The sequence below is a fragment of the Nicotiana tomentosiformis genome, chromosome 2 (assembly GCF_000390325.3).
Source record: "Nicotiana tomentosiformis chromosome 2, ASM39032v3, whole genome shotgun sequence".
NCBI classification, from domain to species: domain Eukaryota; kingdom Viridiplantae; phylum Streptophyta; class Magnoliopsida; order Solanales; family Solanaceae; genus Nicotiana; species Nicotiana tomentosiformis.
Genome location: NC_090813.1, coordinates 126,416,370 through 126,435,130, shown reverse-complemented (window position 1 = coordinate 126,435,130; position 18,761 = coordinate 126,416,370).

Here is an 18,761-nt window from a genome sequence, read left to right as displayed (position 1 = left end):
GAAGTGTCTAGAGGTATTAATAGGTGATTTTACCCTCTTTGGTGATGACTTTGATGATTGCTTGAAAACTTTGGAGCTTGTGCTTGAACGTTGCGAAGCCAGTCACCTGGTTCTTAACTGGGAGAAGTGCCATTTTATGGTGAAAGAAGGAATTGTTATGGGCATAAAGTGACTGCACATGGCATTAAGATTGATAGAGCCAAGGTTGATGTAATTGCTAGGCTCCCTCTACCGAATTCTGTAAAGAGCATAAGGAGTTTCATGGGACATTCTGGGTTCTATAGAAGATTCATTAAAAACCTTTCCAGCATTACCAAGCCGTTGACTGCAGTGCTAGCGAAGGATGTCAAGTTTGTTTTTATTGTGGAGTGCTTAAGAGCATTCGAATTGATAAAGGAAAATCTTGTGAGTACTCCTATTATGGTGAATCCTGATTTGAGCCATCTATTTGAAATAGTGTGTGATGTTAGTGATGTAGCTGTGGGGGCAGTTCTGGAGCAAAGAAAAGATAAGATGTTTAGCCCCATCTACTATGCAAGCAGGATATTGAATGATGCTCAGGTCAACTATGCCACTAATGAGAAGGAGTTCTTTATTGTGGTCTTTGTTTTTGACAAGTGTAGATCATATCTGGTGGGGAGTAAAGTGATTGTGCACACTGATCACTCAGCCTTGAAATACTTGTTGAGTAAGAAGAAGTCCAAGCCGCGTCTGATGCGATGGGTGCTATTGCTCCATGAGTTTGAATTGGAGATCAAAGATAGGAAGGGCACAAAAAATCAAGTCGCAAATCATATATCTCGACTTGAGAGACCTCCAATTGAGACAATTGAAATAAGGGAAGAGTTCACCGATGAGCAAATTTTCTCTATTGTTGTGGTCTCCGAAAAGACCGCCTTGGTATGCTGATATAGACAACTTTTTGGCTAGTGGATGGTTGCCATGTGACCTCTCTAGTGATCATATAAGGAAGCTTCAAGGTGAGGCAAAAAGTTATTTTTGGAATGACCCTTTCTTGTTTAAACTGTGTGCAGATGGTGTGATTCAAAGGTGTGTTCCTGAAGGAGAGATGGTAAGCATTCTGTCTCATTGCCATGATGGAGCAGCTGGAGGACACTATGCTGGAAATCACATTGCAGCAAAGGTGGAAGCCAGTTTCTATTGGCCTACTTTGTATAAAGATGCACGGGCATATGTAGTTGCATGTGACAAGTGCCAAAGGGCAGGTAACATTATCAAGAGGGATGAGATGCCTCTCAACTCCATTTTGGTATGTGAAATTTTTGACGTTTGGGGCATTGACTTCATAGGCCCGTTCTCATCGTCGCATTCTTATGAGTATATCCTAGTAGTCGTTGACTACGTCTCTAAATTAGTTGAAGCAATCCCTACTAGGACCAATGATGCTCGAGTGGTGTGTGAGTTCTTACGGAAGAACATCTTTACCCGCTTTGGACACCTCGAGTGATTATCAGTGACAATGGGTCACACATTGTGAACAAGCAGTTTGTTGCTCTACTTTCCAAGTATGTGGTCACACACAAAATAGGAACCTCGTACCATGCCCAAACTAGTGGAAAGTTGAAGTGGCTAACCGTGAGCTTACGAAAATTCCTGAAAAGACAATTAGTGCTTCTCATAAGGATTGGTCTATAAAGTTGGATGAAGCTCTATGGGCGTACAAAACTGCATTCAAAACAATCATAGGGTCCTCATCGTTTAAATTAGTGTATGGAAAATCGTGTCATCAACCTGTTGAGATAGAACATAAAGCTTATTGGGAAATTAAGATGCTTAATCTTGATCTTAGTCTTGCAGGTGAACACAGGTTGGCGCAGATGAACGAACTAGAAGAGTTTAGACTTGACGCGTATGAAAATGCGCGAATTTTTAAGAAAAAGACAAAGAGGTGGCATGATGTCTGATTAAGCCAAAGGAGTTTCATGAAGGGGACTAATCTATGCCAAACCTACACCACAATTGAGTAGCAAGGCAGTCGATGCAATAATAAACCCAACAAAGGTCGGGATCGAATCCACAGGGAGTTAGAATATGAGATTAGGTGTATATCTAAGTTAATTGCAAGTTCTGGCTTTAATTGCACTTCCACAAACTTGATTGGTGTTTCTATTTCTAACTTTACTCTAAAGATTGCAATAATTGAAACTAAGGACAATATTTTTGTTGTTGTTTTTCAAATGTTTAAAGAGACTAGGGTAGTGACTTCTACCTAGGTGGATATCTAACGGGTAGCAAAATCTAGGGAAAGCTTGATTAGTTGGGATTGTAATATAGCTATCACACTCAGGTACTCATTTTATACCTCTTGGTAGTTTGAGTGATTTTGCCCAATTTGGCTTTCTCAAGTATAAATGTGTATTCATGCAAATCAAGTGATATTAGATCAAGTTGGGTATTACTATCTCTAGGTTTAACCCTTTAATTGGGGCTATCAATTCCTTGAGTTCACCCCAATTCCTTATTAGCCTAGGTTTCCTAGACTTAGTCCCTCTTTCTCAAGTAGAGACTAAGTCATAAAGTATGAATCAATATTTGTAACCATTAATTCTCGAGTTCTAGCAAGAACTAGGCTAAATATCACTAACCCATTCACATTCAAGCCCTGAAATCAAATACCCATTAAATACCCACACTAGAGTTGGGCCACAACCCTAGCTATGGGTTTAGTTACTCATGGAAATAACAGAAATTAAAGATGAAATGAAGATAAAATCCATAATATTAGGACCCGTTTGGCCATAGAGTTTGCCAAAATAAATTTGGATTTTATTTGGCAAAGACATGTTTGGCCATAGATTTTGCCTACATTTTGGCCAAATCCCAAAACCAGCTCAATAGCTGGCTTTGGGCCAAAATATCACTATTATATTTTTTAAACATTCCCCCGAACTTTTGTATTTTATAAAAGAGCCCACCATTTATTATTTTGTAATGATGTTGCTTCGTCTTCTCGGTCATCTGATAGTGTATCATGTAGTTTATTATAAAAATGATAATTTTGTATCAAATTTATTTATGTTCAGGACTATGGTTTGCGATAATATAATGAATGTTATTGATAATGGTACTGTTGGATATTTATGATAGTTTCTAGAACTTGTGGGTATAAGTCATGTTTCATATTTTTTCAAACCAAACTTCACCCAAAATAGATGTCCAAACACATTTTCATCTTCAAACCAAACTTCACCCAAATCAGATATTTCAGAATAAATTTGGGAATCTATGGCCAAACGCTAGCTTAATTTATAGAATAAAAATCTAATGTTAAGAAGTGAATCTAGTACAAAGATTTCCAAAAACAGTAAAACCAGTCGTCACAGGTGCTTATACAAAACATAACATAACCTGACATACCCTAAAAATGACAAAAAGTTCTATTTATACTAAGCTAAAAATATCTGACAAAAATGCCCCTGCGGAGGTTGTGGGCCGCGTAATTCTAAGTGTGGCCGCACTCTTGCTTTCGCGGCCGCATAATTCTGATGCAGTCCACGTTCTTCTCAATTTGGATATGGGTTGAGCTAAACTTTCGCGGACCGCATAATTCTAAGAACGGCCGCACTCCAGATTATGCGACCGCATAAAAGTGATGCGGTCCGCGTTCTTTGAAATTAACTCTCTGATTCTTCATCTTGCGGACCGCATAATTTCGATCGCGGCCACACAATTCTGGTGTGGTCCGCACTTCTATCTTTTGTTCAAGTTGTCAACTCTTTGAATCTTAGTAATCGCGGTCCGCGTAACTTCAATCTCGGCCGCGCAGGGACTTTCGCGGCCGCATATTTCTGGTGTGGTCCGCGCTCATCACTTAGTCCAAAATCACACTCTCTGAATTTCCCTCTTGCGGACCGCATCATTTTGATCGCGGCCGCGTCATAGCTTTCGCGACTGCCGCGCTTCAGACCTCTTTGCCCAGCCTTGGTTTTTGTTCAACTTTTGACTCCTTTGTGAGTTGATTTTGATTCCTTTGGCTCATTTTGAACAATTCCTGCAAGCAAGCATATTTCATTAGTTTTTGAGAATACCTTTAAGCATTTTTGGCCTAAAACACGAGTAAAAGAGAGAATAGGTTAAAATCCCTACTTATCAGGGACAAAGTTCTGCTATACAATAGTAGACTTAGGCCGTTCCCTGGAAAATTCAAGTCAAGATGGACAGGTTCGTATGTGGTAAAACATGTCTCACTGTATGGCGCCATTGAAATACAGGATGAGGAAGGGAATGAAAGCTTTAAGGTGAATGGGCACAAGTTGAAACCGTACCTTGTTGGAGGATCTGACAAGAAATTCTCTAGCATCATGATCAAATAAGCCTAAAAAAAGTAATGGAGTCAAGCTGACGACTATAACTAAGAACTACTTCTAACCCTTTTTCTTGCTTTTATAGAATAGTTTTGATAACTGTAAATTAGGATTATTAGTGTTTAGGTGTTTTGATGATTGTTTGGACAGGTATAAGCATGAATTGGACACAAAATAAGTACATAAGAGAGTTATGGGCTAAAAGGCAAAATATGGCGTAACTCTGAGAAATACACACTAGCACGCCATAAGGAACGCCGCTTGGCACGGCACGCTAAGCATAATCCCAGGTCTGACAAAATAATGCTCTCTGAGAAAGCCCACTACCGCGCCAGGTGGGGCGTCACACCCTTCAACGCGGTAGTGCAAACGTTTTCGGCCACAATTTAAAAAAAAATTAAAAAAACTGGAAAAAAAAAATGGACGCCCAGTTTACTCTAACACCCGACTCCTTCCCCTCTTTTCCCCATTCTTTCACTTTAACTAATCTCTAACTATTCTCTCTCTCACTCCAAATCCCTCATTCTTCCTTGAATCCTCCATCCTTTCAGCTTCCACCCGTCTTCATTACTCATTCAAGGTAAGTTCTCTTTTCTCATCTCTTCTCTTATTAGTATTAATTGTAGGTAGTTTAGTTAATATCTCTAACCCTAGGTAATTTTTTAATTTTTTGTTAATATTCATATTTTGGCCGAAAATTGTGCTTAAACTTGTGAGGTTTTCATTGTTCTTATAATTGTGGAGGATTTTTTGTATGTCTTGGTGGCATTGGAGTTATTTTGTGATGAATTTTGGTGGGGGTGCCTATATGGCCGAAATTTTATGAATGTTGTGTGAATATTAGAGCACTTTGTGCTATTGTTACAATGTGGTGATACTTTGGTTGTTGTTGGGTGGTTGATTGGTGTATTTGTGTGGTGGTTCTTGACCACGTTGAGTTAAAAATAATGTATTGACACTAGTGCTTATTACATGTTTGAAAAAATGCCCCTATGACTCCAATTGTGAAGTTCTTGTGACTTAGTAATGAACTAGATGTTAGACGATAAGTGTGGGTTGGGAGGTCATGTTCTTATGTGTGAAGCTTTAACGTGTTAGCCCCGAGTGCTAATCGATTGACCACCCCATGCTAATGTGTTGCTAGTTAATAATTGGGATGTCCAATTCATGCTAAGTACTTGTGTAGTGTTGTATTGTAACTTCTTAATTTTGTTAGTAGGAAATTAGTATAACGTCTTATTTTTCTTTTCTTAGTTACTAGTGTAGCTTCTTGATTTTGCATTTTACATTAGTGTAGTTCATGGTTATGTTATTGTAATGTTATGTTGGTGGTTGGGCGGGTTATTGATTACTTGTGACGTGCTTTCAATGGGGTAGTTTGAGTCTCCGATTTACATTGTACTTGTGAACATGCCTATGACATAAGTGTGGGGTGGCTCCCCATTTGACTTGCTTGTTATTCTATATATTGTGGCTAAGGTTGTTCGTCTTGTGCAGGTGCAATGTCTCGCCAACCCAACAAACGTGCTAATACTGGTTTTTCTGGGGTTGCTTCTAGCAGTCGTAGAGGAGGTAGGCAGGCACCACCCCCTGCTCCTGTGGAGAAGAAAATAGAGCGCATTGATCCAGATGCGGATGTGATCCCGGGCTGCAAGTATGGCATTCGAGCTGTGCCAGCTCATGCTAGAAATTGGTACATGACCTTTGTTCCTGCGGTGAGCCCTGACCCAAAAGTTGGTATAAATGACGGCAAGCTAGCCAGGAAGTACTCCAGGATATATAACAACATCAGATACCTGGGTTTTGATAGTTTATTTTGTCCCGATGAGTTGATGAACGTTAACTTGGTAAAGGAGTTCTATGCCAACTGGCAGCCTGAGGCCAGTTTGGATATGGTGTATGAGGTGCAGGTGAGCGACAAAATGATCCCCTTTTCCTCACAGGTGATAAATCAGATTATGGGATTCGCGGAGCACTCTCATAAATTGTTCCAGAGGTTACTGCATCGGCCCCCTCTATCCTGATACTAAGCGCCAGCTGTGTGGCGCTGATTCTCTTGCCACATGGATGTGGGACACTAATGAGTAGCACAAAGACATGAAGAAGAGCAATTTCCAGTGCCCCGCCAGGGTTCTTCTCCGGTTGAGTAACACAAAGATTATGCCTACCCAGAGCAACACTGATGTCTCAAGGATGAAGGTGTGTCTCATTTATGCTATCTTGACCCGGATAAAGTTCGATCTTGGCAAGATTATGCTTGAGCATATGTCTCGAGTACAACCATTTGGGGCCTGCCACCTTTATTATCCAAGCATGATCACTCAGCTTCTGCGGATGCACCATGTGGAGGAGTAATATCATTATGATCGGACGATTCAGGTGCCGCATTCTATTCGGGCTTTTGATTTAACAATTATGATAGACCCCCTTGTTGTTGTTGTTTATGTGGATCAGAGATTGCTTCGTGTCGAGGAGACACTATAGCTGCTATTTGTTGATATGTGCTTTCGCGCTGCTCGGGGGAGACTGACTTAGTAGAGCTGCAGAAGGACCACCCCTTATCCGCGGTCACTCAATAGTGGTTGGGCTTGGCAGAGGGAGAACAAATGCCACCGGATAAGGACGTGAACTTTGTTCCCTCCGATGATGAGGAGTACATGTGCACCTTCGAGGGTGTTAATGAGAATTAGGCCAAGGGCCTCAGGGTGTCACCTTTTCACTCTTGTTTTACTGTTTTGCATTGGGGACAATGCAATTTCATAAGTGTGGGGAGGGGTGCTCCTAGTTGCTTGTATTTGTATTTGTGTTTCTATTTGCCAATTAGCTTTGTTTGATTTGTTTCTTCCTTTCTTAGACAATATGGTCTATAACTAAAACTCTAAATTCTATCGACCTGTAATAGTTAGTAATCATAATTATTTAGTTTCGAGTCTTCCCGACGATGGATTTCGTCGACTGGCTTATTGAGGGATTTGAAGTTGAACGAGAAAAATACAAAAAATCAAAAATTTAAAAATCCAAAAATATGTCTTTTATTTTTTTTTAATTTTATTTTACTTTCCTTGGTAGTGTAATAATTCTCCCTTGGTTTTCTTTGTGCCGCGGTTCTTTTTCAAGAGTTTTACTTGAACTGGGTGTAGTTAGTTTTTTTTAAGAATATAGAATCTTGAATCATAGCGCTAATTTGAAGCAATTTTCCTTGACTACATATGCCTTGAGAGTTGAGAGTGGTAAGTGCCTTAGTTGTGACACCTAGTCTTAGTTTTGGACTCATGGATAAGTACCTTAAATTGTTTGATTGTGACTTTGCTTAACTGCTTTAACTAGAGAGTCGGGATAGATCCGATCCTAAGTAAGTTATGTGCTAGTATGAGTGAGGTTTGTGTTGATATTCTGTGCATGTAAGCTGATGTCTAGAACTTACCTCGTGTGTTTGCAAAGCGAAATAGCAGTCTTGTATAGTTTAGGAAGTTATATAAGCATTTCTTTGTTGAGCTAATTATATGTTTGTGTCCCACCTAGTTATTATGTATCCTAGTTATCCTATTTGAGCCTGTAATCCTATTTTCTTTGGCAACCACACTACAAGCCTGACCCGTTTGTGAATTGCCCATTTTTTTGAATCTTTTACATCTAATGATTACTTAAAATATTTACGAGCTTGTTAAAAGCTAAGTGGATGTATGGTTCAGTTTTTGAATGAAATTATAAAAAAGGATAAAGGTGCACTATTTAAAAAAAATATGAGAGCCATTTGTAGGGAATTGAAAAAAAAACAAGAGAAAAGAACTTCAAAACTTAGAAAAAAAAGGAAGAAATTGTTTTGATGTTGTATATGTTATAAAGAAAATTATTCCTTGCTAGTGGTAAATCTTGATTTATTTGTGCTTAAAGAAATTGAAAGCTTGGTGCTAATAGGATGTGAAGGTCGGGTTCGGTTCAACATAAGTGTGGGGTTTGAATTGGTGAAATTGTATGTATTAACGTGCTCAGGGAGGTGTAGCCACTATTATCTAAATTTTATCATACCCGTCCCGCAGCCTACATTATAACTAAATTAAAGTCTTACTTGATCTTTGACTTAATGAGCTCAATAAGTAGAGTATTACACTACGGGTAAGCCGATGGTACGTCTTATGTGGCACATGAATTTTGATTATGAGAGTGAGTGAATTCTGTATATCTTCAGTTCCTATCTGTTCTTGAATTTTATTGTGTGTGGAACTACTCTTTATTTTTAGTGTGAAGGCACATGACTTGCGAAGGAAAGGTAATGGCTTTGACCTTTGTGTTAGAGTAAGTGAGAAGGTTGTGAAAAAAATACGCGGTGCTTTTGAGTCGAGTTTTGAGGCTAGGATATAATGATATGGTGCTTAGTATGCTTTAAACATTCTTGGTATAATATGTTAGGAAAGTTGTTTGATGAAAAGATAGTCCCTATATGAAGTGTAGTTTGATTGTTCTAGGACGAGCAATGGTTTAAGTGTGAGGTGTTGCTGGTAGGCTAGAAACCCATGTTTTAGTCGTAGTTTACACTCAAATTAGTGTATTTTACGTATGTTTGAGCTTAAATGATGGTAATTCATACTTATTACGTGTTTCATGCATTGTAGGAATTGATTACGAGTTAAAAAGATGAATTGGAGCTAAATCAAACAATTTGGAGCTTTGATGTCTCAGTAAAAGCCAAGGAATTAAAACGGGATCGCGTTGGGGGTTCGATGACCAAGTCTGGATGTCAAAAAGTGGACGAAACAATTCACTCTGAGAAAAATACACAGTCGCGTCACGAGGCACGGCGCGACAATGTAAAATGGGTCTTACATGCATTTTGCATGCTCTCTAAAAATCCCCACACACGCGGCGCAGGACACGACGCTAGGCGCGATGCGTATGTGCAAAAGTCTTAGAGTTTTTCCTGTTTCAGCTTGGAAAGGGTAGTTTTGTCCTAACTCACTTCTACACGGTATAAATACACCAAAAATACATTTTTGAAGGGACTTTTGACCTACGAAAAAATTGGAGAAACAACTAAGGCAATAAGACACAATAATACATCAAGATTTCATCCAACAATCGGTGCAATATGGGAGTTTGTATCGAATCGTCAATATTGATATTTTTTATGTTTTAAAACCTTATTGAGATGACTTTTTCCATTGCTATGGACTAATTTCCATTAGGGTGTTGACAAATACGATGTTTGATAACTTGATTAGGGATTTGATTCTTGATAATTGTTGGAATTAATTGATAGAATTTTAATTCGTATTGTGAAGTTATTTCTATTTTACTTAATTGAAAGAGGAGCTTGATATTGAATTTCTTTACATCTTAAGTTCTAGTCTAAACTCGTGATTCAAATAGGTAATCGAAAGATCCTCTTGAATTATTAATCAAACTAGAAAATAGGGAAATATTCGTGATAAGTTACCTTTTAGATCATAACCATCATTTTATTTGTTGCAATTGTTTACCGTGCTTCACTTTGATTAATTACTGAATTTAACGTTAAATCGGAAGAGGAACATTAACTTCATGAGTAATCTGATTATCTGTTGAATTCATAGGAATCAATAGTATTATAGAGTAAACTAACTCAAGAATTGGATCTCGAGTCAATTATCTTGCAGTTGTCTAGTCAATTACCTTTATTTCTCTCATTGATATCTCTTAGTTGCTCATCTGTTGTCTTTGAAGATCAATTTTTAATTGCTTAATTTTTAATAGTTAATCGTAGTTGATAATCATTAAATCAAGTTTTAATTTTCCTGGATAGTAATTAACTGAAGATTATTCGAACATTATTTAAATCTAATGCATGTGGAGACGATAATTAAACTATACTATCTTTGACTAGCGAGCAATAATTTTGTGTTGTGTTTTGCGCTCGTCAAATTTTGGCGTCGTTGCCAGGGATTGGCAATCAATAGTGTTTAAAATAGTTTTTAGTACTAATTCAGGAACCAATTTTACTTTATTGTATTCACATTTTCTCACTTATGTGCAGGGTACATGTTTAACTTCTCTAGTGTATGACTCAATCTTCTTCAAAGGAAATGATACCCTACAAACCAGAGTTGGAGAAACACATCTGACAACTAAGAAAAGAAAGACAATTAACAAAAAAATTCTTGGGTCATACTTCGACTCAAGATAACATGGCAAACAAAGAGATTGATGGAGTAGACTTAGTTGCAAGAGAGGCAGCACAACAAGAAGCAGCACGGATAGCAACTGAGGCAACCCTTATAGCTACTATGGAGACTATCGAAGATGGCGGGAGTCGAAGATTCAATCTAAACCGACCCTTGGTTGAAGACCAGTTCGAGAATGTAGCACCCAGGCCTGGGAGGTCATTAGGTGATTATGCTAGACCAATCTACAATCATGGACTGTCAAGTGTCAGACCTCCACCCATAGCAGCAAACAACTTTGAGTTGAAGCAAGTCTTGCTTCAAACCATCCAAAACAACTGTATCTTTAGAGGGAAGGTGAATGAAGATCCTAGCACTCACTTGATGGACTTTGAGGAAATTGTGAATACCTTCTAGTAGAATGGAGTATCAAAAGATGCAGTCTATCTAAGGGCATTCTCCTTACCACTGAAGGATGACACGAAGCTAGCTTCCTAGCTTGCCGATAGGGTCGATCAGGACATGGGAAGACATGACTAAAAAGTTTCTTGACAAGTACTTCTCAGCTACTAAAACATGGAAGTTTAGAAGGGTAATTCACAACTTCTACCAGAAGGACACTGAAACGGGTTTCGATTGATTAATTTGCTATGCTTGCAGATACTTTCGTCAAGGCCCATGCTGGCGCCATAAGGGTCGAGACGAGGAAATCAGACCTTTTCAAAGTCTAGCAGAGAGACAACGAGATGCTTAGAGATTTCATGTCAAGGTTCTAGATGGAATGAATGGACCTGCCCACGGTCGATCATGATTAGGCCGTTCAGGCGTTCACTTAAGGGATCAACCCCCGAAGTTCCATTGCTTCTCTACAATTGAAGCAAAACTTGGTGGAGTACCCGGCGGTTACTTGGGCCGATGTTCATCACAGGTATCAACTGAAGATCACAGTCGAGGACGATCATCTGGGGGCCCCCTCGGTTTCTGTTTACACCAACAGAGCGAACGACTGATCTAAAAGGATTATGGACCAGGATCCGAGATCGGTATCAACCATACAGCTCGAACAGAAGGGGAAACGAATCCGGTCGCCACCCAACCAGGAATGACAGAAGAAGTGATCAAGGACCAAGCAACCGGGGGTCTGATGAGTAAGAGTGGTTTTGACAGATCACTAGGGGGTAGGGAAGCACTGAGACTATTGAAGTACGATTTCAAAGTGGATGTTGTGAGTATAGTGTCAGCCATTGGTCGCATCAAAGGTACCAAATATCCTAGGCCACTTCAGTCTGATCCCGCAAAAAAGGATCACATCTTGGTGTGTAAGTACCATGGTATTCACGGTCACATGACCGAAGATTATCGACAACTAAGGGAGGAAGTGGCTCAACTATTCAACAACATGCATCTTCAGGAATTCCTAAGTAAGCGGACCAAAAATCATTTCTAAAATAGGGACGCCAATAAAAAAATTAAACAAGAAGAGCCTCAGCACGTGATCAACATGATCATCGGGGAAGTGGATGTCCCACAAGGACCAATTATAAAATACACCAAAGTTTCTATCACGAGAGAAAAATGCACCAGGGATTACGTCCCAGAGGGGTCTATCTCGTTCAGCGATGAGGATGCCGAAGGCATCATCCAGCCTCACAACGATGCACAGGTAATATCTGTACTTATCAATAAATATCGAGTTAAACTTGTGTTAATTGATCCAGGTAGCTTGGCCAATATCATCCGATGGAGGGTCGTAGAGCAATTGGGATTATTGGACCAAATTGTACAGGTAGTACTTGTATTAAACGGGTTCAACATGGCATGCGAGACGACGAAGGGTGAAATAACCCTACCAGTAAACAACGCCTTGTTCGGGAGGCCATGGGTCCACAATATGAGAGCGGTGCCTTAGACCCTACATCAGGCATTGAAGTTTCCCATTCCGGGAAGAATCAAAACAGTCTACGAGGAACAACCTGTCGCAAAGGAGATGTTCGCCGTCAAGGAAGTGACCTTGGTGCCCGGGTCATGACATCAAAAAGTAGGGGATTGGTCAAAGAGAAAGAAACCAAATAGCAATCAGGGGTTTCGACCCTGACCGTGCCGGAGAAATAGGAGGAGCACGCACCAAGCGAGGAAGATGATTACGGTGTCATGAGGTCCTTTGTAGCTCCTGATGATACCGACGCCACCAAATCAACGATCGAGGAATTGGAGCAAGCCATATTGATCGAGCACCTACTGGATAGAAAGGTATACCTGGGCACGGGGTTAACTCCCGAGCTCAAAAAAAACTTATTGATTTCCTTAAAGCTAATGCCGATTGTTTTGCTTGGTCCCACTTAGATATGACAGGGATTCCACTAGAGGTGACAACTCACAAACTGAGCTTGGATCCAAAATTCCACCCGATCAAACAGAAAAGGAGGCCGTAGTCTGAGATCAAACACATATTCATCAAAAATGAGGTGTCTAAACTTCTGAAAATACGTTCCATTCGGGAAGATAAATACCCTGATTGGCTAGCTAACATAGTGGTCGTGCCTAAAAAGAAAACAAACTTAGAATGTATGTAGATTATAAGGACTTAAATAAGGCATGTCTAAAAGATTCATTTCTTTTGCCTAACATTGACCAAATGATCGATGCGATGGTTGGGCAAGAGATACTAAATTTTCTCGACGCCTATTCTAGGTACAACTAAATTCAGATGGACCCGGGCGACCAAGAAAAGACTTCTTTTATAACTAAATTCGGTACCTACTGTTACAACGTAATACCATTTGGGATAAAAAATACCAGTGCCATATATCAACGCCTAGTTAACCGGATGCTTGAAGAAAAAATAGGAAAATCAATTAAGGTTTACATTGACGATATGTTAGTTAAGTCCCTGCGAGTAGAGGATCATTTGAAGCATTTGTAGGAAACCTTCGACATACTGAGAAATACAACATGAATCTGAATCCGGAGAAGTTTTTATTTGTGGTCGGCTTGGGCAAGTTCCTATATTTCATGGTATCTAACCGAGGAATAGAGTTCAACCTGGACAAGATAAAAGCCATATAAGATATTACCATAGTTGAAAACGTCAAGGCAGTACAAAGATTGATCGGGCGGATAGCCGCATTGAGCCGGTTTACTTTGAGGTCATCCGGCAAAAGCCACCAATTCTTCTCATTACTAAAGAAGAAGAACAACTTATTTTGGACCCCGAAATGCCAGTAGGCTTTAGAAGATCTCAAACAATACATATTGAGCCCTCCTTTGTTGCACACTCTGAAAGCGAACAAGCAATTATACCTCTACTTGGCAGTTTCCGAGTTAGCGGTAAGTGGTGCCCTAGTTCGGGAAGAAAAAGGTACACTGTTTTCTATTTATTATGTTAGTAGAACCCTAGGCGATGCAGAAAAAAGGTATCCACATTTAGAAAAGTTAGCACTCGCCTTATTGAGCATATCTAAGAAATTAAAATTGTACTTTCAATGTCACCCCATATGTGTTGTGACCTCGTACCCGCTAAGGATTGTTATGCATAAACCCGAGCTCTCGGGCTGGCTGGCCAAATGGGCCGTAGAGATTAGTAGGTACGATATCAAGTACAAACCCCGAACTACTATAAAATCTAAGATTTTGGCATACTTTGTGGCCGACTTTATGCCGGCCTTAATCCTCGAAGTTGAGAAAGAATTATTGTTCGCCTCAGGGACTAGCTAAGGGGTTTGGACCTTATTAACGGATAGTGCTTCCAACGCGAAAGGTTCCGTGTTGGGAATTGTATTAAAACCACCTACGGGTAAAGTAATATGCAGTATATTAGAACTGTGAAAATGACTAACAACGAAACCGAATATGAGGCTATGGCTGCAGGTCTAGAACTTGCTAAGAGCCTCGGGGCTGAGGTGATCAAAGCCAAGTGTGACTCCATCCTTGTCGTTAACCAAGTCAACGGGACATTTGAAGTTAAAGAGGATAAAATGCGATGATACTTGGATAAGTTACAAGTGACCTTACACCAATTCAAGGAATGAACTCTACAGCATGTATCTCGTGATCAAAATAACGAGGCTGATGCATTGGCTAATCTAGGGTCGTCAGTAGACTCCGACGAATTCAACTCCGGAGTAGTAGTGCTATTGATAAACTCAGTGATAGAGGAAGTTCATGCCGAGGTGAACTCAACAAGCTTGACTTGGGACTGGAGAAACAAATACATAAACTACCTTTAGAAAGGAAAATTGTTGTCGGATCCTAAAGAATTGAGGGCCCTACGTACTAAGGCTGCCAAGTTTGGCTTAGTCGTGGAAAATTGTACCGAAGATCATTTTCCGAACTGCTAGAAAGGTGTTTGGGTCCCGGGGAGACTGACTACGTTATAAGGGAAGTACATGAGGGTACTTGTGGAAACCATTCGAGAGCGGAGTCCTTCGTTCGGAAAATAATTAGAGCCGATTATTATTGGAACGAGATGGAAAAAGATGCGAATAACTTCGTTCAAAAGTGTAACGAATGCTAGAGGCACGCCTTGATGATTTACCAACCGAGGGAAATGCTTCACCCAGTCCTCTCCCCCTAGTCGTTTATGAAGTGGGGGATAAACATTGCCAGTCCCTTGCCATGGACACCCGGCAAAATCTAATACATATTACTCATGACCGATTATTTCTCCAAGTGGGTCGAAGCACATGCGTTTGAAAAGGTTCGGAAAAAAGAGGTCATTGACTTCATTTGGGATCATATAATATGCCGATTCAGGATAACAACCGATATCACTTGCGACAACGGGAGGCAGTTCATCTGTGGCAAGCTTAGTAAATTTCTTAAAGACCACAAGATCAAAACAATCTTGTCGACACTCTACCACCCTAATGGGAACGGTCAAGAGGAATCAACAAACAAAACTATACTCCAAGACCTAAGAAGAGATTGGCCGAATTGAAATGAAAGCGGAAAGAAATTTTGCTCGAGATCTTGTGGGCATACCAAACGACTTCAAAGTCAAGCGTCGGTACAAAACCGTTTTCTTTAGTTTACGGCATGGAAGCTCTGATTACGTTAGAAGTAAGAGAAGTGAGCCTAAGGTTCCAATACACTACAGAGACGTCAAATGACGAGGCCATGGCCATGAGCTTAGATTATCGGATGAAATACGAGAAGCTGTCCTAGTCCGGTTAGCGACCCAAATCAACGAATGGGGAGATACTACAACCCAAGGGCAAAACTTTGACACTTCCAGGCCGAGAACTTGGTATTAAGGAAATTAACACTACATACCAAGAACCCAAACGACGGGAAACTAGGCATGTTCTGGGAAGGACCATACAGAGTCATCGGTATGACCGTAAAAGGCTCGTATAAGCTCGAGTCAGGGAACGGTGTACAACTACCCAACAACTAGAATGTGGCACACTTAAAGCGGTACTACTTCTAAGGTACGAACACAATTTACTTTGTAGTTTATTACGCTCTGAACTAACCCGTGCAGGTATTTAGTCAAGGTCAAATCTGAGGATTAGGTCTAAAAGCACGCATTCCACTCTTTTTCCCTCGAACCAATTTTTTCACAAAGTGGGTTTTATGGCAAGGTTTTTAACGAGGCAATAGTAAAATGTGCTACCCTAGCTTTGAATATCATCCTGAGGCCGGAACTACAAATCATCCATATTGGACCAATAGTATTCGAGCCCTCATAAGTTCAGTCTCAACTACTAGAGGGCCATCACGTCCTAAATCAAGATCATGAGTTCGGGAATGTAGAAGGTATTTTTTTATTTGATATTGAAAGCCAAGGCTTAAATATTAGAATTAATTGTAAGGGTTAAACAATCAAACGAATCGTGCCCGTGTAGCTCATTCTCGCCATGGCAGGAAACTTTTTGTACCTTTGGTTATGTACTCTACATTCAAAGTAATAAAAGTTCGCCTTCTATGCTTCATCAGTTCACATTTGCACCAACGATATTATCGTTAAGTTACTTAAAGTGAATGTTGGGTTCAAAACCCTTAAGCCTACGCGCCTCCCCGAACCGAGGACTACTACCCGATAATAAGATCGGACAATTCGGGCTACCGAGCCTACTAGGCAGGTCCCAAATATGAAAGGCTACGGCGGACTTAAACGCCTCAGATACGTCTGAGACCGTACACAAAAAGTTAGGTCCTTACACGTTTTCTTTAATCTATGAAAGATACTTCAGACTCGGCCATAGAAAGAGCCACCTTTGGCAAAGAATAATCGTGTCCGGTTGAAATATTTAATTATTTTAATAAAGATTTTATTTTTATCTAATCCTCCAAAGTTAAATCAACTTAGAGTTGTTACTTAACCCAGGCCTCATCCGAGCTTTGGGGGAATGAACAGTCTAAGTTATGTCAAATTCTATGCTAAGGCATGGATGGTATATTTAAAGGCTGAAACACAAGTTACAAATCTCGAACATAAAGCGAATACTGAAAAGTAAAGGACACAATATTTTGTCGAAGTGAGAATTTTTATATATGTGCCAAAAAATATTTACAGAGGCACTGTGAAGCGGCCCCAAAATAAAGAAAAAATATACAAAGGAAAGCAAAAAATAGAAAGGCATTTCCCGCCTAGTATTCGCCGGAGCTCGACTCGATGTACAAACCCTCAGTCTCCTATCTCAATTTGGCCTCGGCCTCAAGCCTCTTTGCCTCTTCGATCTCAGCCGCTAGATCGAACCCCCGGGCATGAATCTCCTCGAGAGTCTCCCTTTGGGATAGCCACTTTATGTACTCGACCTTTGTTATTATATGAGCCTCAGCCACCTCCATATCATTCTTATATTGGGCAGCATATCCTAAACCACAGAGGACTCGTTCGATGCCGCCTCCAACTTGGACTTCATTGCAGTATATTCCTGGTCAAGGGCATCCCATTTTGTAACGGTCGAGTCCAGTTATTCTCGGAGCTCATCATTCAATCGAGACCATTTGTCAGCTTTATCCTTCATTATCCGGAGCTGGTCCTTGGTTGATTCCTAATCCTCTTTGGTGGCATCTGTTTTTGAGGCCAGGAGATCCATCTTGCACCTCAACACCTTGACCGAGGCTTTGACCTCGTTCATTTCGGCCCTGAGCTGGTCGATTATGTCTATCTTCTCTTGGACCTGTGAGGTTGTGGCACCAGCAGTTGCACTTAGCCTCTCGTTATTAATCTCAAACACCCTTACCTTTTCGAACAAAATGGTATGCTCCCATTTCACCAACGAGACTTCCTTTTGAGCATTTTCCAGCTCAGCTTGGAGGATGGGGAGGTCCTTAAGGGCCTTTTCTCTTTGATCACTAAGAGCTTTGTATATGTCCTTCTGTCGGAATTGCTCCTTGAGCTCGAACTCAAGATGACCCACCTCTATCCGAGACCGACGGAAGCTCTCATTATGAAGCACCGAGGCCTGAGAAACAAAAGTGATGAAATTATTAAAATATGTTAAGGCAAAATAAACCCTTTAAGAGATATAAGGAAAGGAAAACATACCATGTTCAGCGCCTGTTGTGCCTCGTTGAAAAGGCTCGGTGCATCCACTTCGTTCATCTTTGCTTGGTCCTCTTCGATCACCAAGCAACGAAGGTAGCTGGCTACGCCAACCGACCCGAACAACACCCCGGTATCTGCCAGGATCATAAACATGACCGTTATCTTATGGTTGGGATCCAAGCTCGAGGCAGGGAACTGCTTCACTAGCTTTAGTCTCGAGCTCGGCCCACCTGAGTCCGGCAACATGCCCTTTTTCGAGATCTCCAGGTGGCCAAACCCGGAGTAGTCTTCTAGTGCAACAATGTCCATGCCTTCAAAGAACATGTTGATGGCCTCATCTGTGGCCCATGGTGTCTCGGTCGGCTTTTCTTTAACGGCCTGAGCCTCGTCAAATAGAGACTCTGTGTAAGATGGTAACTCTAGAATTCCAATAACATCGGCGGCTTCTCTCAGAGCCGGAGTAGCTTCTCGAGAGGCTGTAGCCACGGGCTTTCCCTCGGGCTCTCGAGCTGAAGAGGGTTTGGCCTTACGATTGCTTCCCTTCGGTACCGCCCACTCTTCTACAGCAATGCCAGGCTCATGGGCAACAAAGTCCATGTTGTCATCTTCAGGGTAGTCCCTGAGCTGGTAAAAGGAATCAGGGTATGGTACCCTGGCCCGAGTACTCTTTTTGTTGCTCTTTCGGACCCTGACCGTAACCCTCTTTTTCCTGGCCTCGGCGTCCGCATCCGGAGAACCAGAAGACCCCTATTTCTTCTCTTTTTCTCCTCCTTCTTCACAGCAGCCTTAGCGACAAGCTGTCCC